The sequence below is a fragment of the Pinus tabuliformis genome, chromosome 8 (assembly GCF_031772625.1).
Source record: "Pinus tabuliformis cultivar Carrire ecotype Pingquan chromosome 8, CPIR1, whole genome shotgun sequence".
Lineage (NCBI taxonomy): Eukaryota > Viridiplantae > Streptophyta > Pinopsida > Pinales > Pinaceae > Pinus > Pinus tabuliformis.
In genome coordinates, this window is record NC_142294.1 from 2,047,291,865 (window position 1) to 2,047,318,376 (window position 26,512).

Below are 26,512 nucleotides of genomic sequence, written 5' to 3' on the forward strand. Positions count from 1 at the left end.
TTTACTAAGTTTCTGCATCGTTGCTAGTAAACCCTCAAAATCCACGACAATTCTCTGTCATGCACTGTGTCGTTGTGATATCGTCGCTAGTCCCTAGTTCATGACTCGCGATGATCTAGATTTGGCGATTTAGTTCAAATAGTCGGCCTTCTAGATGTTTCTAGAGCTGATTGTTGGGTCTGTTTGGGTCGCCTTTCTGTCTTTGGGATGGTGATTCCGCCTTTTGTGCTACCTTCCTTGAGGATAAGCTCCCTCTCCCTCATTTCATGGAGGCTCCTCCTCCTATAAAATCACTGACCATTGCTATCATCTGCCAGTTCTTTTGATTGTATAGTGTTGCTGCTATTTTTGAGTTTGATAGATAGTTGGTGTGAGTGTGATAAGTGTGGGATTGCTTTGTAGTTTGCAAGAAGGTGTGGAGTGCCCTCAATCTTGTGTAAAACTTGTGAATGAGAGAGAGAGAGGTTTTGCTATTTGGGAGACCCATCTTTGAGAGTGAATTCTTGGAGAAACACACTGGTTGGACCCTTTGAGAAGGCTTGCGACGTCAAGACCCAATTGTAAGCTTACTCTTGTTTCATTATTAATACAATCAATGATGATTTTCTATGTCTTGTATGTAATTTACTTGATAGCTCATGACTTCTTGACTTTGTGAGTAAATATATCATCATTGTTTCCCAGTTATGTGCCTTGTCGTTGTCTTGTGTTGTTTTAGGTCAATTACTCTCTAAGGAGAAGGAAACGGAAGCTAGAGTAGCACAACAGAACTTCATCAACTACCGGTTTGAGGTGGGCCTCCAACGATGACTATTTAAGGGAATCAATTGTTTTTTTGTCCTTGTTGTGACTAGAGCCACTCTAAGGCTAGAGGGGTTGCCTCTGTTCGCAGAGGGAACACTTTCCTGCATCACACTTACCAACCGTAGCAACCAGGGGAGTGCACTGCATAAGGTAGGATGCGCGACACTGATTGTAGCGAGGGTAATTGAGGGGTTCCCATGGACTAGACTGGAAGGTGAATTGAAGTCTTGCATAGGTGGTACGACCACTTGACTAGCCGTAGGAAGCACAATCTCAGTGCTCCAGGTAGTTGAAAGAGAGCGCGAGACTATAAAAGAGTCTCTGTGGGAGCTGCACGATAAGGGGTTGTGTTCAAGATTAGCATGTCACAAGGGTCATGCCCACGCATAGTGGGATGCACTACCACGTGGGTAGGCTGGGAAGTGACCGTTGGTGTCACTATTCATGACAAGATGTCCAATTTAAGGCAAAAGGGAGCAGGCAACGGGCAATTAAGACACGAATTAAGAGCTAGATTTGGGACGATTTTCCACTAAGAATGCATTAATGACTTAAAAGTGGGGGGAACTGTCGAATTAAAATTCAAAAGATGCTATAAAAATCCAAGGTCTAGCCATAAGAAAACATTTGTTCATTTGAGACTTGAGCTACTACGAAGAGCACAGAGTGTTGAGTGCTGAGCAATTTGAGCCCCCAAGTTCCCAACCAACTACAGACACTTCGAACAAGATGAAAACTGCTAAGAGAGGTGTCAGTTTTGCCGAGAGTAACATTGGGGAAGACGCGCAGGACCCTACAATGCAGGTTGGCGATGCACCGAAATTTCCAAAATCACCTCGGATGCCGAGGCCGAAGAAAGATAAATAGGCAGCAGGACCAATCTGCATGTCCCCACGAAATCCGCAGTTTGATAAAATTTCCATGGAAGAAAAGGACAAGGCGGTCACCATTGAGACATATGATGAGGAGAATGACCTACAGGCCCTTATGGATGAGATAGAGGCGAATGAAGAAATGGTAGAAGACATCCAGCTGGTGCATGCGACTGCAAAATTTCCTGAGTACGTTCCTCCATGGAAAGGGAAAGCTAAGGTAACCAAGGATTTGGATGCCACTAAGAGCACACTCCAAACCCCTCTCCTCCCAGATGGAATTCTGTTTGAGGGCTTGGCCCTAGGCTGTGTGCCCAAAATGAAATTTGAAAACTAGGACCTAGCAGACAGTGAGAAGTTCCCATACTTAGAGACTGAGAACCTCATGAAATAGAGCAAGAAGGGGTCAGTTACAATGCTAGAGCCATAGAAATGGCTACATAGTGTGGAGAAGGATAGAGTACTCAACCTACTATGGATTCCACACCTTCACTATGCACCTATCACAATCTTCATCATCAGGTAGCTGCTTTACCTGGTGCACGATGGGTACCTATGGCTGGAGGAGCCTATTCCCATCATGGTAGAGCCTATCCATAGGATTTCCCAGCTTCCTAGTAAGGGAAAATACCTCATGAAGATAATCGGCAAAAGTGGAGATTTGGACCTCGCAGAGGCCATGAAGAAGAAGTATAAATTGGAAAAGAAGAAGAGTGGCTACACAATTAGTAGCATTAAAGATAAAGGGGTATGTGTAGCCACCCAACTCCTAGTCAGGAAGGTGATGAGAAAATTCCATGGGGACAAGGTACCAGCGTTGGTCGAACAATGCGCAAAGGGGGTCCAATTCAACTGGGTCAAGTTCCTCTATACAGAATTCCTAATGAACTGCAAGGAAGCTCAAGAGCAGGGCAAGACCTTCCACTATGTGTCATTTCTCTTGTCCATTTTATTGGTGACAAGGGAACTTCCTAAGGACAGTCAGTTCCCTCATATTGAATAGCACTTGCCAGAGACTACAAAATATGCGTCACTCTAGGCTATGGAGGACACCATGTGGATCCACGAGACTAAAATCTTCTGAGTGCTCATGGATGTGAGTGTTCGGATGTGGATTAACAGGAGGCCGCGCCTATCCCCCACAGTGTACAACAATCTGCAGAGCTTTGCGGACTTCAAGGTGAATATGCACAATGTGTATATCAAGGCAAGTAAGGATTTGGTGCCGAAGTGGAGTAAGCTTCCTTTCATCACAATTGATGATGCCATCTTCTCCATGCTCAAATCATGGCCTCCCAAGTGGTACACCCAGGATCTGGCAGAGCAGGATAGAACAGTGGCACAAAAGCAGAAGGATGCAACCAAGTTGCACATCACCCAACTGGCCCAGCAAAGATGCAACGAATAGTTCGCCGTATAGGTAAGGGATGCTCACGAGGCAATGAAGGCAACCGCAGAATAGGCAAAGGCCACCAAAAAATCAACAACAACATAAGCAACAGGGGCCACCACAACACAGGAGGAAGGAGGCCCGAACTTGAACATAGGACAAGGAGAAAAGGACACAGTCGAAGTCGTGGACCCAAGCACAACATCTACACAGCTCAAAAGGTCATGCAGTACAGAAAGATCACACCCACGAAAGAATACCAAGACTTCCAAACTGGAAATTGAGCTAATTACATTGACAGAGGGTGACCTCTATGACATTGGTGACACAGTTCACGAGGTCACTAGGGAAGTGATCCAAGAAGCTATGACAGAGCAGCAGAATATGTTGGGGACCCTAAGCACGCAGCTATAGGAACTTTAGGTGTGGCCCCCACATGAAGGTATAATAGCCGCCTATGATGATGGAAGTACATTAGCACTGGAGTAACTGCTGCGTGCAAGAATGGCTAACACTGTAGTGCTGCCAGAGAGAGTGCTAACAGTGGAATGTGAGGAGGACAGAGCCACAGTGGGCATAATCAAGGGACTTGGCCTAAACTTGGGTTCCCTTTTGTGGGACACATTGTACCAGTTGCAGGATGACATAACAATAGAGCTACGCGCCCAGGAAGGCCATGCAATCCATGTATTAAGTGAGTAGAAGATCAACATCGAACATCTCAGCCTACATCGTGATGAGCTAGTGGCACAAAATCAGTAGATCATGAAAAAAGTGGATGAAGCGTGCCGACGTGTTCCAAAATTATCCATCAACACAGACCTACCAGCCGAGATGCAGATCCACTGTCTGGAAACTGGAGTCTGAAGCACACATGAGTAAAAAACATGAGTTCAGCTGGAGCTGAACCTCCAGATTGCTGAGATGCGGATGAAGGCACAGCCTTCCACTCCCCCAAAAGTGAAAGAACAGTGCATTAGCACGATTTAGAGAGGATTGAAAGAAATTGGAAGAGCGATGCAAGACTGCACTGTTATGTTGGACCAAGTGTTCAATGTCCCCACATTCTTGCAAGAGGACCCCAACATATAGCATCTGGAAATAGAGGTGCACGAACTGCAGCAACAGTATGATAGTTTCAAGGGAACAATGCAGAGAGTCGTCCTCACCCAACGGTTAGCTAAGATGCAACAGGCAAGGGCACTGAAGGAACAGGTGGATGCTGCAAGACAGAAAGAGGCCCTTCTCAAAGCACGCATCTAGCCTTGGCTTGATGAGGCCGTCACCATTTATAGCTGAAATTGAGGGCAAGCTCGCACAAATGCAGGGACTATATGCACTAAGATAGATAGCATAGCCTCACAAAGAAGCAACAGAAGAGCGTATGCAGCAAGTCCAACAAATAGTAGAACAGTGTGCTGTGGACATACGGGTAGTATGAGAACAGTTGGAAGCGCTCTGAGCCAAGATCGCGCACTATCAAAGTGACTCAGGACGAGTCACGATGATTGTGTTGGGGGCCTGTTGGGCATGGAATCCCCCCATAGCATGTTTTGGGGCACAAAGCCCAAGTTTTGGTCAAAGGTGTTGTAAGGCTCCGCGAATTATGGACATGGAGCATGAAGTATTGGAATAGTCACAGGGTTGTCCACCCTAAAATATTGTAATGAAATGTAAAGTCATGTCAGCCTACCCATGGTTCGTGGACCATGGGATTGTATAAAGAGAGCGAGGCTCTAAGTGTAAAGACAACGAATTAGAGAGAAGAATAGAAATGGTTCAATCATAGAAAGAGAATCTAAGTGTACTGGGTTGTAGTAGTAGGAAGAGGCTTTGCGGTTGAGTGCGCAGAGGCCTAGTAGAGTCCGCAGCTAAGTGCGTGGACCCCTGCAGCTAAGTGTGAATGGCTGTGTCAAGTCTGTAATCGGGATTGAAGATTAATAAAGATAAGGTTGATTCAATATACTATGCATTTATATTGTTTTATGATTGCACACACTTATATGAATGTTGAATGATAAATAAGAATATTGGGCTCACACAGATAAGTCAAGTACTATAATAATAATACAGTAAATATAAGGAATCAGGGCAATACTTTCTTCGAGCTGTAAACAGTGCTGCGCGAAGGCAGCTTCACGGTTGCAAGAGATAGATAGTTGCACGAAGCAGCGTGTGCGAAGGTTCGAACTGTGAACCTCCCAAAAATCATCAAGACATCCCTAGGGTGTGGAAACTTGGTTCCAGCACCCTCCCATACTACTTCGAGTGAGACCTTAGTCCGTGCTCCACGGACTATCGCCGAAAGGGCCAGTAGTACTGAGATTTGTTTGGTTAAATCACCTGCAGACCTAGGTCAGGCCCCAACAAGCCAACACCTGACTTTATCATACTATCATTGCAGGTCTCTAACCTCAGTGTTCAATGTCTATAGGTTCAGATCATCCTGCAGATTGGTCACTAACTCCATTGATTGCTCAAAACATGTTGTGCAGTCAGTGACTATGGTATCCAAGGTGGCCATTCCTTCCTTTATCAAAGCTCCACACTACTCTTAGACCTCAGATAGATTCGTGGGCTGCAACTTTAACTACAGCACAGTGATCTTCATATTGAGTTCAAATGGAACTCATCCAACCTCAGCCTTAGCTTCGCGCACACCAGCATCTAGTTTTTTGATCTTTTCTTCTGGCTGTGCATCCTCCGAGATGTGGAGCTCAGGCACTGTCTTGCATGCCTCGATGACTGCTGACTCTAGTCATGAACTATGCACCTACAACGTCTCCTTTTCCTTAAGAGCATATGTCTTTCCAATGAACATATGCTTATTGTTCACTCTGTACTCGCTAATAAGGTTGAGGATGCACTTCTCCTGGGCTCTCAATTCATCTACCACGCTTACATGCAGTGCATGGAGGGTCTCATTGGGGGGCGCCACTATATTCAGCCCAATGTTCTTGATTGTGCTCAGGATAATGGGATCATCGGCTGACTTTGTGTAAAGAGACCTATCTGGAAATTTTATAGTCCTAAGGTCTAGGGTCCTTACCAACTCGATTGCTTGGCTTATCCCAGGTGCTAGGCTCGCTTGCTCTACACTCGCTTGTTCGGTGCCCACCTGTATTCTTCTTTCTTGGATTTGTAGCTCATGTAGATCCTTTTGGATGCTCCCCAACATCTACATGTACTACTGCTTGAACTGTTGTAGCAGCTCAGTTTTGAAATCCCTTATTTTATCTCGATCTCAATGAGATCACCTTCTGTTAAGACCATGGGATTCACCTGTGACTTATTTGATTTATACTTTTTCCATAGACCTTCTTGTTACTCCTTGCCACGTTTCTTCTGAATGAATGGTGTGATATTTCCCTCATCTCCTTTGGCGCCTTGCCATGAAAGTTTTTCCTCCTCTGTCTCTGGTGAAGGTGACTTTTCACCTTGTTATGACTCGTGTTGTTCCTATTCCACGTGTTCCTTTGCAGCGTTCTTGTTCCACTTAAGCCTTCTCTATGAATTCCTTCTTTTCCTACGCAACCAGGTTACGTGTAGCTTACTTAGCTGCCTCCTTTATTTTCTTTATGACAGAACTATCCACGCCCATGCTTCATCCTACATCTAAGGTTGACAAGGCAATCCATTCTATAGGCCACTTCATGACGACCTCCTGCACATTTGTTTTTGTGACTAATGGCAAGTCGTGTCATTTCTACTGTGGATCCTTTCGCGCTTGAATGTAGACTATGTGGAAATCAGCCTTGAATGTTGCGTAGGCTGAAAACTGAGTGAACGAGGTTGGGGACAACCTCAGATGCTGGCTAATGGCCATGGAGAGACTCGATTCCATAAGGACCCAAAATAGATTCATTTCTGTAATTCACGTGACATCCTTTGTAGCCCATAATGAAGAAAATTGTGCTACCTCTGGAAATCCTTCCTATGGCAGAGGAAATTGGCTGTCCTCCAAACATTCCCATGCAACTAACACAATTGACAGCAACAACCAAGTGTAATGAAATGTCTTGGTCTCATCCTAGGCCTCTTGACCATTTGCTAGGAACTCCTGGCAAAGGTATCTTGACCAATTAAATTGTACTCCCTTCACGCACTATGCAGTAAGGGAATCTACAAGCGCTAGAACTTCATTCGTGTGAAATTTCCTCATCACCTTCCCTGCTAAGATCTAGGTGGATATTTGAAATGCGGGGCCTGATATAGAAAGAATTGAATACCTTCGTGACTTCTTCATGAGGTCGTAGTCTTTCTTATTTCTTTCTGAAAGGTGCTTTTCCCCTGTCCTTCTGCCAAACTCCTTGGGCAAGTTCACGCCCTTATAAGGGAGGTGTGTGATTCTATTAATGAGCATATCTATGATGGGTATAGGTCCTCCTAGCCATAGGCACCCATCGTGCACCAATGTGAGCAACTGGCGAACACAGATTGTGTTAATGGGGGTACGGTGGTAATGGGGTACCCACAACAGATTGAGTAACCCTAAGTGTTTCACACCGCGGATCCATTCCTCTATCTCTAATGCTGTCACACCTGATTCAACATAATAAACCCTTCTCATATACTTATCTGTTGCCAAGTGGGGAAACCTAGTGTGATTGTTGAGATCCCAATCCTCCATTTTCAGCAGTAAGATCTGTGCGAGCCATGGACCTTCAAAAGGAACCTCCTCAAGTAGTAGGGGCATGGAAATGGTGAATTTCTTAGAATCTAGGTTCTTTGTGAACTTCACCTTCCCCTTCCTCGAAGGGATATAATTGGGTAGCCTGGTTATGGGTTCAATTCCTTCAGCATCAATGTCCTTTTTTCTCTAGACTTATTTCACCTCCAGGTCGACTACCTTCTCTAACTGCTTATATTTCCTCTCTTTCTGGGTTTCAGTATGCTTCCTAGGGGAAACGCAGACTGACACCAACTTCTTCTACTTGTCCTTCTTTAGTTTGGTTGTTTGGGTTTCTCTAGTAGGGGTAGGATTCAGCCTAGGCGACCTTAGTGCCATAGACATAGGAGCCATCGATTCCATACTTAAGACTTCCGGGGTAGCTCCCTTAGAGGAAACATCACTTGTACTCATAGTTTCAATAGGACTTGGGCCAAGCATTCTCTCTAGGATAAATTTCTAGTTCAACTCAGACAACTTAGTAAATGTGGGGCTCGTGACTAAATCTTCCCAATATGATTGGTTCATAAGCGATAGACAACAAATCTGACTAACAATTCTGAGAGCACAAAGTGTTCTCTATTGGACTATGATGGTAATTTATAGGGAGTTTTGTATTCAAATCCAATCGTTCCCCCCAAATTCTAGCAATAAATGTTGTTTTGGCGGCAGATCTTCAAATATTTTTTCCGTAAATACCGCCAGCCCACTCCTCTTAACCGTCTTCTTACTGTCAAGTCATGAATAGTGAATCCTATTAGCTTTGTTGTGAAAAAGCATAAAAAATGGATTCAAACACTCTCAAAGGCTGCAATTACACTTATAAATATGCCAAAGGATCCATGGTTGATGTGCACATTCTCAAATTATGGCTAAAAGTCTTCCACCGATTGAAAAAATTGCAAGGGGAAAGCCCTTTGGAGGGCAGAAATACACTATCGGGAAGCGGAAATACCCCAAAAACCATGTAAAAATCAAAAGCGCAGGCTTAAGGACCCGCATCAATCTCAGCCATTGGATCTGGCCGATCAACGGTCCAGATCGCGTCGGCATATCGCAAGTCGGGGGAGGCAGCGGCAGTGACATGATACATCGCCGATGAGCGATCGCTGATATCGCATCGGCGTATCGCTATTGGTATTTACAATGGAGCATGGGCCCCTTATGTTTGCGACCCGATGGGCCGGACCCGACAGCAGTATTAATCCTTTGTGATAGATTTTCGGGTCCGCAGCAATATCGCTATCGGCGATAACAAAGGGGCGGGCTTTAACAAGAGTTATGTTGCGACCCAATGGGCCGGACCTGATGGGACTATAAATGGTTTTTATTAAAATTTCAAGTCCGCGCTAAGCCATTGTCATTGGTTTTGGGCGCATTTTCTATGTATTATGAAATATAAAGAAATGCAAAGGATGCCTGGCGGGTGCGATTGCGATGGGTTTTCGGATCCGAAAGGGTTCTAAAACATAATATATATATGATTCAGGTCTGCCAAAAGCAAATTTCCCGTGTTTTGCAGCAGTTTTATGTGTTTTCAAATATAAAGAAAACCGCCAACCTTATCGGACCGCTTTTGCCCAGCAAGTGGTTTTCGTACAAACGAGCCCGATGCAATAGAACGTTGCCACCCGTCCTCTGTACATTTCCAAAATAGTCGTTCTATCAGGATGTAAAGGACAGTCAGGAAAGGGCTTCCGATATTCACCTCAACCGTTTGATTTCTTGAGGGCAGATCAACAGTTGACGGACACCTTTTAAAGCCAAAGTTGAAACAGTGATGGGCGGGAATGAATAGTGTAGCAACGTTTCACTGTTTTAAAGCCAAACAGTCATGATTGAGCCATTTTAATGATTCAACAGCTGCCATTAATCAAAAGTATGGCCGAGGAGGAAGCAGGACACCGTTTATCAGATCAGTGCATTCAATGGTTATGGCTCCTTTGGTATTTCATGCCACCTGCTCAAAGGAGGACTGCAGAGCAACAAAGGGGTCAAATCCATTTACAGCATAGCCAGATTTGTACCAGAGGCCCACTCCTGAATGTAAATGTGGTTGGTGACCATTTATGGGCTCCTCCATGCATAGCTAGCAGGGAGATTGTGTAATGAGACACCATATATACTGAAAAAACCAATGTAGTGGGATTGATGAGTGTTTGATGAATGATAGTTTTGTTGTTGCCTTTAACTTCTGGAGACTGTAAATACTATGAGACCTGCAGCTTCTGGTCTTGATTTTCAACTAATACAAGCTTCTTTTGCTATCACCTGCTCACTTTCCACTTCTCTTTCTTGTTCTAGGCTGTGCCTGCTGGCATTTATTTGATGTGTTGTGAATGTTTAATATCAGAGGGGCTGTCATCCCACCTCTGTATTATAATTTAGTGGTTCATTAAAATTGCTTGCAGATTGCTGTTGTTTAACATCAGGGAGCTGTCATCCTGTCTGTGTATTAAACAATAGTTCTACAGATCTTCTAACTGGTTGCAGCTGGCCATCACAGGGTCCTGTGTATCTGCTGGTGTAATTAGTCTTCTCCATCATCACTTTTACCTTAAACTGTGAGTAGTTGGTAGTTGAAAGCCTTGTAGTTTTGGGGTCTTCACCCATGTCTAGGGATAGTCATAGTAGGAGTGGTTATCTAGCTTAAATGTGTAGCATATCTCCATTTATCCATCATCTTATCCAACCATAATTGTTGAATTTGTAATGTTCCTGAGCATCACTGATTTACAACCTAGGTGAGTTTCTTGGGGTGATAACAAATCCAATAGTCACTTCTATGTTGTTCTACATGGCACCTCCCGCCATGGTGTAGCTTCCTGCACACATCTTCCTAGGTTGCAACTTCATTATTTTCGGCGCAGCCCGCCTGCTACTTAGTCCTCCAAACCTGGCAGTGTAGTTTATAGTCCCATGCTCCCTTGCAACTACCTGGAGCACTAAGACTATCCTTTCACCATATAGTCATGGCACAGGATCCCTTGTATACAACTGCAATCTGCTCCCATTCACTCTCCCTAAAAAAGGTTCTCCATTCAGCTTCGCAAGCTGAACTGCACCTCCATCTATAATTTCTTTGATAATGTATGGCCCTTAGCTAAGGTCTTAGCTAATGAATCTCCAAGGAGTAACTCAGTAGGGATGCCTTTCATGTCAGTATCCTCCCAAGAAAAAGCTTCTTTATGCTTCGAAGGACTTTTAGTAGCTGTTCGGATTAGGAGTGTGAAAGGTCAGGATTAATATTCAATGTTTTCCCTGGTTCAATTTCTATAGGAACACTATTACGAGGTATAATTTTAGGAATGTTTTCTATTTATGTTTTTGGTTTGATATCTTCCCAAACAAGTAGCTCATGATATTTTTTAACAAATAACCAGTTGAATCTGAAATGGAGTCAGGATTGTTGATAAAGGTGCTAATGGCATCGTCCCATGTTTCATCTTTAAAACAAAGAGCCTCACTGATGGTAAGGATGGGTATAATTTATTCATTCTCAGATTCAGGCTCTTTGGTAGGTAGAGACTTTTGAATGAAGGTAAATTTAGGTTTATTTGATGAACTTGGTTCTGCAAGGGGGTAAAGGATAAGGTTCTTTGTAACTTCCCCAGTGGATATTATCATGTTTCTAGATCGACACCCATGGTTGCGAGCCAAGGTATTCCTAAAATCAAAAGATGCCCACCGGATAGGGTTGGGTATGTAAAACCAAAAGTTAAAAGAGGTATTTCCATGAGTCTACCGAAATAATGATATATTCCACCTTCACTACCGATCTAATATTAGACCAATCTACCAATTCTAGGACAAAGGGAGTTGGTTTAAGGTTCCGCAAACCCAAAGTAATCACGGTTGTAGAGGTTATAACATTAATCCCTGCCCCCAAATATACTAGTACATTTGTGATATCCACCCCATTAATCTGCACTATCAGAATCAAATTCCCAGGATCCTTGTATTTGACAAGTATAGATTTATCCAACATTATATCTGATAATCTACCCATGACATGAATAGTAAGTGGATTCTTTGGTTTTCTGCCAAGTTTCTCGCAACAATATTCTTTAATTATCTTAGCATAAATTGATACGTCCTTCATGGACTAAAGGAATAGAATTTTAACGAATAAATTCTGAAATTCTCCCAAAAAGTCAAATTCAGGATGAGGACTTTGTTTGCTTAAAGATAATATTTTAGGATAGGGTGGACCAATCTGACACCCTCTAGTAATAATAGTTTTTGAGGGGGTTTGTTGCTTTGTAAGAATCTTTGCTGGTTCATCCCATATTGTTCTTTGTTGTGGTTCTGAGACTTCCATTCCATAGTGGAAATACTATGTGCAGGGAGGTTGAGTGTCCCAACCTATTGACCCCCTCTATTATTTGGATTCGGATTGGGATCTGCAACGTAGATCGAAATGACTGAGATGTGCATGTACCTGCAAATCTATGGGCATATAGGACTACTTGCAAGAAGATGACAGTGCAAACTCTGTTCATATTGGCATATGGGGTCGAAGCTATAATGTCTATGGAGTATATTGTTCCTAGTCTAAACATAGCAACTGTCACATGTATGGAAAATAGCAAGGCCTTGGAGGAACGGCTCGCACATTTCACGGATCTTAAAGAGGATTGATTTTTAGAAACATTTCATCAGCAAGTACAGAAGGAACACAAAAACACCATGGCACAATCACCACATCAAGTTTCACACATTAAAGGTAAATGATCTTGCCCTATTATATGATACTAAATTCACTAAGTTTCCACGGAAATTCTAGATGCATTAGCTAGGGCAATATATTATCAAAGAAATTATAGATGAAGGTGTAGTTCAGCTTGTGAAGCTGAATGGAGAACCTTTTTTATGGAGAGTGAATGAGAGAAAATTGAAGGTGTATATAGGGGATCCTGTGCAATGACTATATGGAATTACAAAAGCAAAGATATTTTGGGTCCTTATGGAATCGAGTCTCCACATGGCCATTAACCAGCATTTGAGGGTTGTCCCCAAACTTGTTCACTCAGCTGTCAGCCTACGCGACATTCAAGGTTGACTTCCACAGAGTGTACATTCAAGTGCGAAAGGATCCACAGTATAAATGACACAACTTTCCATATTTAGTCATAGAAAAAAATGTGCAGGAGGTCATCGTGAAGTGGCCAGTAGAAAATGTGCAGGAGGTCATCGTGAAGTGGCCAGTAGAATGGAGTGCCTGATCAAACTTAGCTACAGGACCAGGCACAGGTGTGGAGAGTTATATCACACAAAAAAGAAAGGAGGTAGCTAAGTAGGCTACACATAACTTGGCTGTGTAGAAAAAGAAGGAAGTCACAGTGAAGGCTCGAGTGGAACAAGAACACGCTGCAAAGGAACATGTGAAACAGGAACAACACTAGTCAAAACAAGGTGATAAGTCACCTTCACCAGAGACAGAGGAGGAGCAATTAGATTGCGTCGAACTATGCCTTCATCTATAATTTCTTTGATAATATATGGCCTTAGCTAATGCATTAGCTAAGGCTTTAGCATCCTTCACGCATCTTTCTAGGTTGCAACTTTATTATTTTCGGTGCATCCCACCTACTATGTAGTCCTCCAGACATGTCAATGTAGTTTATAGTCCCATGCTCACTTGCAACTGCCAGGAGCACTAAGACTATCCTTCCGCCATATAGTCATTGTGCAGGATCCCTTGTATACAACTTCAATCTGCTTGCATTCAGTCTCCCTCAAAAATGGTTCTCCATTTAGCTTTGCCAGTTGAACTATGCCTTGATCTATAATTTCTCTGATAATATAAGGCCTTAGATAATGCCATAGCTAAGGCCTTAAAAGACATTGTCAAAGATGAATTATAGAAGCTATTAGATGTGGGTTTTATTTATCCGATATTAGATAGTCAATGGGTTTCCCCACTGGTCATTGTTCCTAAGAAGAGTGGCAAGTGGCAGATCCGGGTTGATTATAGGGAACTAAATAAAGCATGTTAGAAAGACCATTTTCCCTTACCCTGTATTGACCAAGTCCTTGATACATTAGCCAGGAAGAAGTTTTTCTCCTTTCTGAATGGATTTAGCATATACAATCAAATACAAATAGCTCCTGAGGATTCGGAAAAAACTACCTTCACATGCCCTTGGGGAACCTTTTCCTACCGAGCCCTTACATTTGGCCTCTGTAACGCACCTGCTACCTTTCAAATGAAATATTAGGAATTTTCTCTAATCTAGTTAATGCTAGTGTTGAGATTTACATGGATGCCTTTACCCCATATGTGTATTCCTTTACAGAAGCTTTGAAAAACTTTGAGAAAGCACTTGAAAGATGCAAACAAACACATGTTTCTCTAAGTATAGTCAAATGTCATATGCTGATGAAAGAAGGGATAGTGGTGGCACACTTGCTTTTAACTACAGGAATTCGAGTTGATCCTGCAAAGGTAGAGGTAATCTTAAAATTTCCTACCCCTAAGACATCGACATAGGTACACAACTTTATTGGTTATGCCAACTATTATAGGTGTTTCATAGAATTTTTTTCTAAAATAGCATTCCCACTTTTTCAGTTACTACCTAAAGATGAAAAATTTGTGTGGATAGGTGAATTTGAAGCAATGTTTGTAGAAATCAAGAATTAGTTTGCAAGGCTCTGATATTGCATGGCCCTGACTGGAAAGTACCGTTTCATATCTCTACTGATGCTTCTCAAATAGCAGTAGGGGCGGTTTTGGGGCAACAAGAGGACAAGAAGCCATATGCAATTTACTATGTCAGCAAGATCTTGACCCCTGCTGAATTAAATTATATGGTAACTGAAAAAGAGTTCTTGGTTTTCATTTATGTTGTTAATAAATTTTGGCGTTATATCATAGGGTATCCTACTTTTGCGCACACTGATCATACAACTTTCAAGTATCTGATGAACAAACTAATAACCCTTGGTCACGTTACAAGATGGTTACTGTTAATTTAGGAGTTTGATATTACCATTGTAGAAAAACCAGGGAAAGATAACGTAGTCACATATTTCCTATCTAGGATGGATACTAGTGATGAAGGTACACTTGTAGAGGATATTTTTCCAGATGAACATATTTTTTCAATTTCTAATTACACTCCATGGTATGAAAATATTGCTAACTTTTTTTGCTACCGGAAAGGTGCCTCAACACTTATCTTATAGAGAACAAAAAAGGATTATCAATCACTGTGCTTGTTATTCATGGATAGAGGGATATCTCTTTTACATAGGATCTGATCAAAAAATATGGTGCTGCATAAGTGGAGATGACATCTATGATGTCCTAAAAGCTGCTCATGATGGTCCCTGTGGGGGACATTTTGTAGATAAGCAGACATGTCATAAGGTGTTACAAATGGGATACTATTGACATTCTATTTTTCATGATGCAAGGAAATATTCTAGAGGGTGTGATAGTTTCCAGCGAATGGGTCAGCATAGTTGGGCAAATGAAATGGCATTACAGTGTCAACTAGATATTGAGCCCTTTCGAAAATGGGTTATCGATTTCGTTGGGTGATTTAATCCGCCTTCACAGCATAAAGTTCACATTCTGGTCTGCATGAATTACATGACAAAGTGGGTAGAGGAAAAGGTTGTTGTGAAATCAATAGAATGGGTTGTCTCTAACTTTTTATTTGAAGAAATTCTTGCATGGTACGGAGCTCCTAAAGACAGTTTTGGATGGAGGATCACATTTTACATCACATCCGATAGCATCACTCATGAAAAGATATGGAATCAAGCATAGGGTAACATCTCCATATCACCCTCTAAGGAATGGTCAAGTCAAAAGCACAAACAAAGTACTAGAGAATATTCTTACAAAGACTGTAGCGAACCATCGCCGGAATTGGGATGAAAAACTTCCAGAGGCACTTTGGGCATATAGAACAACATGGAGGAACACACCAGGGTTTTCACCATATGAGATTTTCTAGGGAAAGTCCCCTTTGTTTCCAATAGAATTTGAAATTAAGATTCTTAGGATAGCCCTTGAAGTAGGTTTATATCTTTCAGAAGCCCGGAAACACCAACTGGAATGTTGAATGAGTTGGATGAAATTTGTTTGGTAGCTGTCGAGAATACTATTGCAATCCAACAGAAGTGATCTAAATGGAATGATAAATTCATTAAGAAAAAGGTGTTTCAAAGAGGAGATTGGGCATTACTCTATGATTCTTGGTTCAAGGATTTTAAGGGAAAAATCTGCTCTTGGTGGATGGGACCATATGAAGTGGATACAATGTTTGATAATGGAATTGTTGGACTTATAACAATTGATGAGGCACATACTCCGTTAATCATGAATGGACATCGTCTCAGATTATATCACGATCCATCTTCAAGAGACTCCTTTATATATATCTATATATATATAATAAAATGGTGTTACTACTCTATCAATATTTTTCTTGCAGGTACCTCACTCGCACTCTTACTCCTCCGATGCTATCACTTTGATGACAAAAATTTTGTCTAAGTACTTCACCAGTGCTATTATTCCTTTGGTGTTGTTACTCTGGTGATAGAAATTTTTCTAAGTACTTCACTGGTGTTGTTACTCCTCAGGTATTGTTACTCTCTCTGATGCTATTACTTCTCCATTGTTGTTGTTACTCTGTCAAGGTAAGTCGCCAGGTACGTCCCCGATCGACTTTCCAGATTTGATTAATAATTCATGCTACATGACTCAATATGATAGTGGAGGGTCATCCATTAGTTGCAGGAGGTACTATACTAAATGAAAAGATGCTATAATAATGACTTATTATTTTTATTAAACCTTCTGCTAAGTGCCTTCACTCCACAACTTTCCACCATACTTCGCATGATACCCAAATGCATCAGGACTTGAAGTTAGTATTGTTGTACTAATGAGCGGCCCTTTCCAATACTACAAAGTAATTACCATTATTACCATCCATTATCCGCCATAATGTTTCCATATTTCATTATTATCCTCTCGATTTTCACTCTCATTGCACCCCATCACTGTCACAACTCTTTCACTATAAATATACCTACCAACACTCATCCTCGACAGTTTGTTGTCACTCCAAGTGTTGTTACAAATACGTTTCAGAATGGGTGGGCAAGCTGTGAGACATGAACTATAGAGCACAGAGCAGGGTCGACGCAATGGAGATGTTTGGCAAGTGTTTCTGGATGCAGGGTGGGACGTGTATTTTGAGAGGCTACAAGGATTTGATGAAGCCATCACAGTGGAATTTGTGTTAAATTTAGAATGAAATAATTCTAGAGTTCGTGGGCTGGATATTTTTGTCACAGAAGAAACTATTTTGATTGCTAGTGAATTACAGTGACGAGGTCAAGAATGGTTCTCTTGGAAGTCTCCTCTACTGGAGTTTCCGTAATTTTTTTTGCAAGTTGGGGAGACAACGATCTAGAAAGGAAGAGGGTATGATCATAAATCTCTTCCATATCCATGGGGTGAGGTGGCATATTTTGTTATGAGGTATCTTACCTACAAAGGCCATTTCTCTACATTGTTTAATTATCATTTCAAACTCCTTGCATGATTTTGGTTTGAACTTGCGTAGGTTCATGCTTTAAACATGCCATAATTCATATGGAGCAATCTCCACTTAATAGCACAATCTACCCAATGGTCTCGACAACCATTAGCGGTTCTCACAAATCATGGGTTCGTTAGATTATTGGTGGTGCATGATCTATCTCAAACCTCTATGGTTGACCACAATTCACCAAGCTAGTGGAGGAAGAACTTGCGGGTATGCTACATATAGGGGAGGAGGAATAAGATGTAGTAGTGGAAGAAGAGGCCAAATACGACATTAGTCCAGCATCACCTATTGGCCCAATAGAGATAGATGCAATGGAGATAGAAGAAAGTGCATTCGACACTTTTGCACAAGAACTAGCATCAAATGCCAATATAAGAGGAGAATCACCACCCTTGGATGCAGTTACAGGTGGTATTGACACACAAGAACCAACATCACCTATCCAAACAATTGAAGAACTTTTGGTTGAGAATTTAGGTGGTGCTGTTGCACAAGAACCAACACCACCTATCCAAGCAAATGAAGAACTTCTGGTCGGAAATGTAGGTGATGCTAACACAAAAGAACTAGAACCACCTGTTCAAACAGTTGAAGAACTTGTGGTTGAAAATGTAGGTGGTGTTGTCACATAAGAACCAACACTACCTATTAAAATGAATTTGGAACCTTTGGGGGAAACAAGAGTCGCATTTGACACCACTCCATAAGAGACAGTGTCAGTTGATGGACAGAAGGACAACTTGGAAGAAGCAGATGAAGGAAGAGAAAAAGGGAGCATAGAATAGTCGGTGAACATAGAGGAAGAGGAAGGAGGACCTACATCAATAGGCATGGAGAGAATGAAAATTGATGAAATTATTACCCGTTTTCTGTTTCTTGCATCTTTTCCAAGAGGGGAAAAGAAAACCCATTCGTATAGACACATGGAGAAAGAAGAAGCTTCTCTCTTGATCCTAAAATTTGTTGGGAAAGCTAAGGTAATGATTATTGACATTGTTATTCAAAAACCAGTGTCGATTGGTGAAATAATTGAGTGAATTGAAGGGTTGGAGGTCAAAAATGTCACACAAGAACTAGTTCACTGAAGGACAAAATGAAGAAGCTATGGTCGGTACTGCTTCTACAGAGATCATTCCTGAGTATATCGAAGAGGATTTTGCTGATCAGACTAACCCGCAATGGTTAGAAACTATTCCTGAGTAAATGGAAGAGGATGATATTGATCATACTAATCCGCAAGGGTTAGAAATCATTCTCGAGCAAATGGAAGAGGATGTTGCTAACAAAACTAACCCGCAAGGGCTAGGAAATATTCCTGTACATATGGAAGAAGGTGGTGCAGAAGAGAAACTACAAGAGGAGGGTGTAAAAGACACTACCCCACAAGACTCTGCAGTGAATCCAGAGTCACAAAGAGAAGACGTAGAGGTCCTAATACCTGAAGAAGGAGATGGCAAGATTGTTCCTTGAGTCGAGGAACAAACCAAAGAAACTAGAAACCCACCAGATCGTGGACCAGCAGTGAGATTTGTGGAAGAAGTAGTTGTGAAACAAGAGTTTATCAAGAAATGTGCGAAAAGGAGACCCCCTCTTAAGGAAAGATATTAGGCACAATTCTGAGAGATTATGCAATTGAGAATAGAAATCATGAAATTAAGGAAATGGATGCAGCACTTACGAAGAAGAATGAGAAATCACAAGAAAATTGTTGTGAAGCCCCGGCCTAAAACTATTTTAGTTTCAACACAGACCCAAGATAGGCCAATGACTTCAGCAACTACATAGACAAAGTTATTTTTGCATATGATCGAGGCACAAGAGTTTGTCATGTTTGTAGAAATTCAGAAGTGGCAAGCTACAACAACTCACTTTCAATGAGGGACCATTCCTTTAGAAGCACATCGGGAAGGAATAAGGAAAAATCGCAAGCAAGCTACAAAAATAGTCTCCGCTACATAGAACATATAGAAAAGGAAAAGCGGAAGTAGGAGAAAAAATAGAAGCAAATTGGGGGTCTGGAAGAATAGGGGAAGCTATTAAAGGCTTATAAGGAAGAAATTTTTACCTTGGCACAACAGGAAATGGATTTCTGCCCCCCTTCTCATAGCTATACCTTGTTCCTCCATGAGAAATATCTATTATTTTGTTTAGAAAGTGTTTTCTAGGAGGTCAGTCATGAGATGGAAGATTCAATGAAGTTCCTACGCATAATGGGATTGTACAATATTCTGGATCAACATTTGATGTGCGAGTCGTACATTCATGACTACTTTCTGGGCAATGATCAATCATTTAACCTAGTGCCATATGTAGGAGACATTCAATTGAGATCCTTTACCTCCTACATAGTCAACTAGATTAAATAGAAAAAATGCCTTTGACACATTTGAAGAAAAGGTAAATAGGCCACTTGTCATTGAGATGGAGAATTGTCAGTCCATGAATTTTCATAACAGACACGAAACCTTTTTAGTGATCGAGGGACGAAAGGAACAGATGTTGGAAACTTAGCAATGGTGCATTGATATATGCACCAAATAGATCTTCAATTATCAGGAGGAGGCCCAGGACAACTACCAGAAATAATGGATTCTCTCGTCATCAGCTGTCGGGATATGTGAGCCTTTTGGGGCCCCCAATTTTGCTAAGGCTCTAAATATGGTACCTTGGTATATTGCATACATGTGGCTTCATGGTGTCCGATGGACGGGTTTGATGTTTCTATTTCCCATCATATGGCTGCCATTTGATCAGTACACTCTAGATTATGAGGTAGGGGATGATTGGTGGAAAGAATTCATCCAGACTGATGGATATAAGTCTCTGAGAACAAAGATGTCTACAAAATACGATGTTACACAACTTCATGTTGATCATCGCAACTCTAACCTAGAGTTTCACAGGCTATGAACTGTATGAGGACATGCCGTAAGGCCAGTTGGGGGGAGATGTTGGTGGCTAGATTTGCATACTTTTACTCACCCTTTTACCCTATTATTTTTATCCATTTCACGCCAATAGTCATTAATCGATATCTTAAAATGCACAGGTATACCTCTTGTCATGTCTTTATGGATTATTGGTCATTGAAGAATAGTCTTAGGGAATTATTACCTAAGAAGCTTTGATAATTTAGTTATTTCTACATATTTAAAGGGAGAATGACTAGGACCATGATTCATTGAATGATGATATCAAAGATGGTGACACTATCCTTGAATACTTGCTGCAATGATGAATCAATATTTCGATTGACACACTGTTATCTTTTAACATTTCGTTTCATTCTGAAAACCACCATGTAATTAAGAGCAGACAATGTTGTAATTCTAGGAGCTGTATTATTCACAAATTGTATAAAGTAGAGTTACGAGTTGTGAAAGCTATCATTGTTAAGAGATGTTAAGGTTACAGGAGAAATACTCTAACTTTGAGTCTGTAACAACATACCGTAATATTTCTTTTATTAATGACAAGTTGATCTTCTGAGCACATCGTGAATCATTGATCTTGCCACAGCCTTGATTAGGGAGTTGGGCCCACTATCCTGTGTTGTCTTGAGGGGGCCTGACCCAAGTTCAGTGTTAGTTAGCCAAACAAATTCCTACACTACTGGCCCTTTTGGCATCAGCCCACGGAGTGCAAACTGAAGTCTCACCCGAAGCAGTATGGGGGGATGCTGGAACCAAGTTTCCACACCCTTGAGATGGTTGTGATGTTGATTTATTCCATCTATACCTATCTTCGTGTAGGTTTCTTAGCCCTCTGTTCCACCCTTTAATGCCTTCACGAAAGGGTACATTTGGCTTTTGCGCAGCCCTAAGTTGCGGCTCAGGGAATTTCGCGCTGCTAGGGAATCGTACTGTGATATTTCCCAAACTAGGCTAAGTGTCATACTTACCTTATTAAATGATCTTAGTTAGCTTCTCGTAAACATACGTTCTTACTTGCATTTACTTAACCAACACATTTACATATATTCGTGCATCATATAAGCATTATAACTGATATTCATACCCAACATAACAATATGCATAAACAGGAAATAAAGGCACAAAAATTGTAGAATACTCCTCTTTATTGATAATTCCAGACAATTACAGACTCGATCTGCCCTGCACACTCAGCTGCAGAGGTCCATGCACTCAGCTTCAGACTTCTACTGTGGGCCTTTGTGCACTCAGCTATAGAACCTCTACCTATGCTATGACCCAAGACTTAGAATTTTGCTTAGAGTTATCACTTTCTTACATGTTCTATGTCTCTCTTTTTAGACTACTTTCGCACTACTAGGGAACCGAGCTTAGTTAGCTTCACGTAAACAGATGTTCTTACTTGCGTTCACTTAACCAAGACAATTACATATATTCGTGCATAATATAAACATTATAAGTGAAATTCATACCAAACATAACAAGATGCATAAACATGAAAGAAACGCATACAAATTGTAGAATACTTCTCTTTATTGATAATTCTAGACAATTACAAACTCGAACTGCCCTACGCACTTGATTGTAGGAGTCTGTGCACTCAACTTCAAACTTCTACTCTAGGCCTCTGCGCACTCAACTGTATAGCCTCTACCTACGCTACTACCCAAGACATAGACTTCTTCTTATAGATATCATTTTCTTACATGTTTTATGTCTCTCTTTTTAAACTACTTTTGTGCTACTAGGGAAGTGAACTACAATATTTCCCAAACTAGGCTAAGTGTCTTACTTATCTTAATAACCTATCTTAGTTAGCTTCACGTAAACAGATGTTCTTACTTGCGTTCACTTAACTAACACATTTACATATATTCGTGCATAATATGAGCATTATAAGTGAAATTCATACCCAACATAATAAGATGCATAAACAGGAAAGAAAGGCGTAGAAATTGTAGAATACTTCTCTTTATTGATAATTCCAGACAATTACAGACTCGACCCACCCTGCGCACTCAGCTGCAGGGGTCTACACACTCAACTTTGGACTTCTACTCTAGGCCTATGGACACTCAGTTGTAGAGCTTCCACCTACGCTACGACCCAAGACTTAGACTTTTGTGTAGAATTATCACTTTCTTGCATGGTCTATGTCTCTCCTTTTAAACTACTTGGAGATTCACTCTATTTATACAATTTCGATGGTCCACGAACCATGGGTGGATCTTTTAAAGCCAAAATTACATTTCAAAATAAGGGTGGACAACACTATGACTCTTTAACATCTAAGCGCTCTGTGACCACAAAATGTGGAGTCTTTGTTAGGATATTCTGACACATAGGAAGTAGTTAAGTATAACTTGGTCTAGTGTAGAGTTAGGTAAAGTGCATTTCTTTACTATGTACTTTTGTAACTTACAATCCGATGGTCACGATATGTTCTAGACTTGAAGTGATCCGACAATTCATTCTCTCCTCAATATTATTGACACTTGATCCATGGCATAACACTTGATTGGTCCATGATCTCTATTTAAAGAGCATGGAGGGTCATTTGTAGGGTGACTCTTTTATTAATAAATTGCCTGAAGCAGCAGTGTCGGCTGAAGACTATTTCCCTCTTTGAGGGTTTTAACCATGTCAAGAATATTAGTGTATTGATATGTGATCTATTTTTGAGCGGTGTCTTTTGGTGTTCTATCTGAGGAACTTACCCTGTAAATTCCTACATGGCATCAAAGCTATTTGAGGGCCGCATCCGTTTGTGATCCAAATCCGAAGCCGATACAACTGCATCCGATTGTCGTTTCTTAGATCTACTATTTCTAACTGCTTTCGGGCCGGGAGGTCTACTCTATTGTGTTAGGAGCATCTGTTCTAGTGAGGAACATCTTTTGTTTTGCACAAAAAGGTTTCCAGTAACCCTAACTACATCATTTTTAAGATCTCAAGGTATACAATCTTTTTTTTGCAATTTTAATTATTCATCTCTATATTTATTTTGGTTTATTTAGCTCTTTACTTTTTTATTATTGGATCTATACCTTTCATTTTTGCGTATGCTTTTTGCCCCGTGAATCTGTGTGATCTGGGCAAATCAGAAGCATAAAGGAATAATTTTTCTCATGTGTATGCTCTTTTTTGTCGCACCTTAGTGTGATCTCAGAAAATAAGAAACATTGAGAAAAATATATAGTTTCCGGTGAAAGCTAACTTCAAGCCATAAGGTTTGGTTTTTTTTTGCATGTCCATGTTGGGTTGTGTGATTTTTTGTTTGTAGACAAAAAGAGCTTGTTAAGTAAGCACGTACCCCAAAGCTTCAGTGACAAAAAAAACCTCTTCCTCTTTTCCAAAAATTACTAACCTTTTAAACTAGCTCACTTGGTCCAAAGTTACTTTATGAGAATAGATGTCTTGGGTTCAAGTCTTTCTTTTTGTTGAGTTACTTTTTCACAAGTACATGTAGCTTATGTTTTAAAGTTACTTTATGTAAAAGTGTTCTCACCCATTATAAAAAGTTAGTCACTTATAATTCTAAAGTCTCTTTATCTTTTATTTAAGTTACAATTTAGTGAGTAGCTCATAAAGTACCATTGTAAAAGTGACTTCATTTATTTATAATAGTGAGTCACATAAAATCTTTTTTTAAAGTGAACTAATTTGATTAAGTTTGGAAGGAGGGGGGGGTGGCGGGGGGGTGTTTAAATATAACATTATCATTCATTTCCACATATTCACGCGCTTCATTGTCATCTTCAAAAAGTTTTATTCAAAAAGCCATAACTTCTTCATCTGGAAGCCATTTTTCAGAGCTGTTTTTTTTAATCAATCTAATTTTTCGAGATCATTCCATTGGAACACTTAGTTTCAGCATCTACAACTTTAGTTTCTGTTAAAATGGAAAGTCCATGCTAGGTTATTCTTGATAGCACCAACTACTTCCAAAGGTGGTCCTACATTGTCGATTTACTTAGAAGTAGAGGTCTTTATAGAATAGCCTCAGGCCAAGAAACCAAACCTCAAGATGAAGATAAGGCATCCAAATGGGAAAATAGGCAAGATCAAGCACGTGGGTTGATAGGGATGTCTATTTCTCTAGACCTTAGATTCCATATCGCAAAACTTGATATTCCTAATAAAGCAATGAAACAACTCACTAAAGTTTTTGGAATTAAAAATGAAATTAGAGCCCATAAACTCAGAAATGAGTTTCTTACATTAGGCCCTAATAATTTTTCTTCCATTGAATATTTTTTGTCCAAGCTCAAGACCCTTAGACTTCTCTTGGAAAGTGTTAAGGTTAAGAAAGAATATGGTAGACTTATCTATTCCATTCTTACTGAGTTGGGACCAGCCTACTCTGTGTTTGTTTCCACCTTCCATTCTACTAGAGAAGCCTTTATTTCTCAAGGACAAGACTACAAGTCCCCCTCTTTTGATGTTTGTTGTTTCAAGGAAAACTAGTGTCAATTCGAATTGCTAGTCCCACTAAGATGGGTAGCTATCTTAGAAACAATGAAAGCTTTTCAAGGGTTCCTTTAAGTGTGATAGATGGAAGAGAAGAAAAGAGGACCAACTTGCATCTTCCGCTTTGATCCTAGCTTGAGTTCTCCTTTCCTTGATAGAATTTTCCACTCCTCTCCTACTTGTCCCGTTTCAAAGAGTACCTGTAGAGTTAAAGTAACAACAAACTATCAAAGAATATCTATCTAAAACATCATAAACAACACGGAATCAAAAACACATTGACCATACAATTGCATTCATAAACAATAAGATTCACAAATACAAGATCATATGGAGGAAAACTCAAAGAACTTTATTAATAATAATGTAAGAGAGGATTACAACCAAGCTGTCTGATCCAGAATTATGCTACCAGTTGTAGAAGCCCTCTTCACCTCATGAACAAGCAAATCACCCAACAATGCAATGTCTCTTCTCACCAACAAACCAACAGCACTTCCTTACAAAATACAAAATTCCAGCCTCTAGATCTCTCAGATGAGGGATTCATTTATAGATGTATTACAAGGGTGTGAGTCAGCTCTGGGTTTTTGATTAGTGTCATTCCACTAATAGTTCTTGGTTCCACTTGCAGATTTCATGATCTCTTACTCATCCCTAGGCAAATTTAGAGAGGCAAGTGTCACAGGAGAAGTTTCTGGAAGATTCCATGATTCCACCTTGCAAACTGTCTCTGCCATTTGTTTATTCTTGCTCATCATACCCCACAGAAGGCCATTTGAGTATGCATTGCACCTGGCCAGTTAGTCAATCAGTATGCATCGCACCTTACCCATGGAGCAATCTGTATGGTCCAATCTTTGCCAGGTTTGAGTAGCCTTTTAGATGGAACTTCTAGGAAATGATGTAATCAGTTGACCATGATCCTTTAGAGTGTGAAACAACACTTTTAGGGACTTAAGAAGCCCTTTAGTTTATGGACATATGAGTTTGGGGTTGCAGTGCCCAAATATGTCTATAACAATTGCCCCCTAAAGCATGAGGTTGTAAATCTTCTGATGTCGGGTGAAATTCTTTATTCATGAGGATCTGAGGTATTAGAACTGGAAGGTGACCTATATAAGATACAATACAATACATCACCATCATATTATTTTCATGATCTAGCTGAGGCAAGAATTCCCATGCTTAGCTTTATAAATTCATTTTCATGTACATAGGACAGATAATCATATGCTGCTGCAGACTTGTGATTCTTTGCATGAAGACTTGTGATTCTTTGCATGAAGAGTCATCTTCCTTGCTTTAGATGACCATCTGTGCAGCTTCTGTGTACAATTGATGTCTTTATTTTCCTAAATATATCGTAGCCGGGATGGATGAAACTAGATCTGAGGTCTTCAAAACTCGTACAATCTTCGCCCGATGTATAAGTCGATCCATGTGAAAATATGTTCTGAAGTCGAACATGGAAAGACATCGCCTGATTACTAGCCAATGATGTAAGTTGTTAACATACAAGAGAGGAGTCACCAATAATGATGATGACCCTCAAGGTACTACAGTACAATTCACGTGGTGTGAATATATGAGCTGATGTCGAACACCACATAAAGTCTTTCGGTCGAAGGTGATTGATGTAAACCTATTGCCGGAAGTGAGAAACTTGCCATTGAGGCATGCAAGCTTCAAAGTACTAAAAGGGTTGTTTCTAAGTCAACTTCTTGGATAATGAGCTGATGTTGACAAGAAGTGACCTATCGTAGGAGGGCCTTGATGTATCCCACATCTACGAC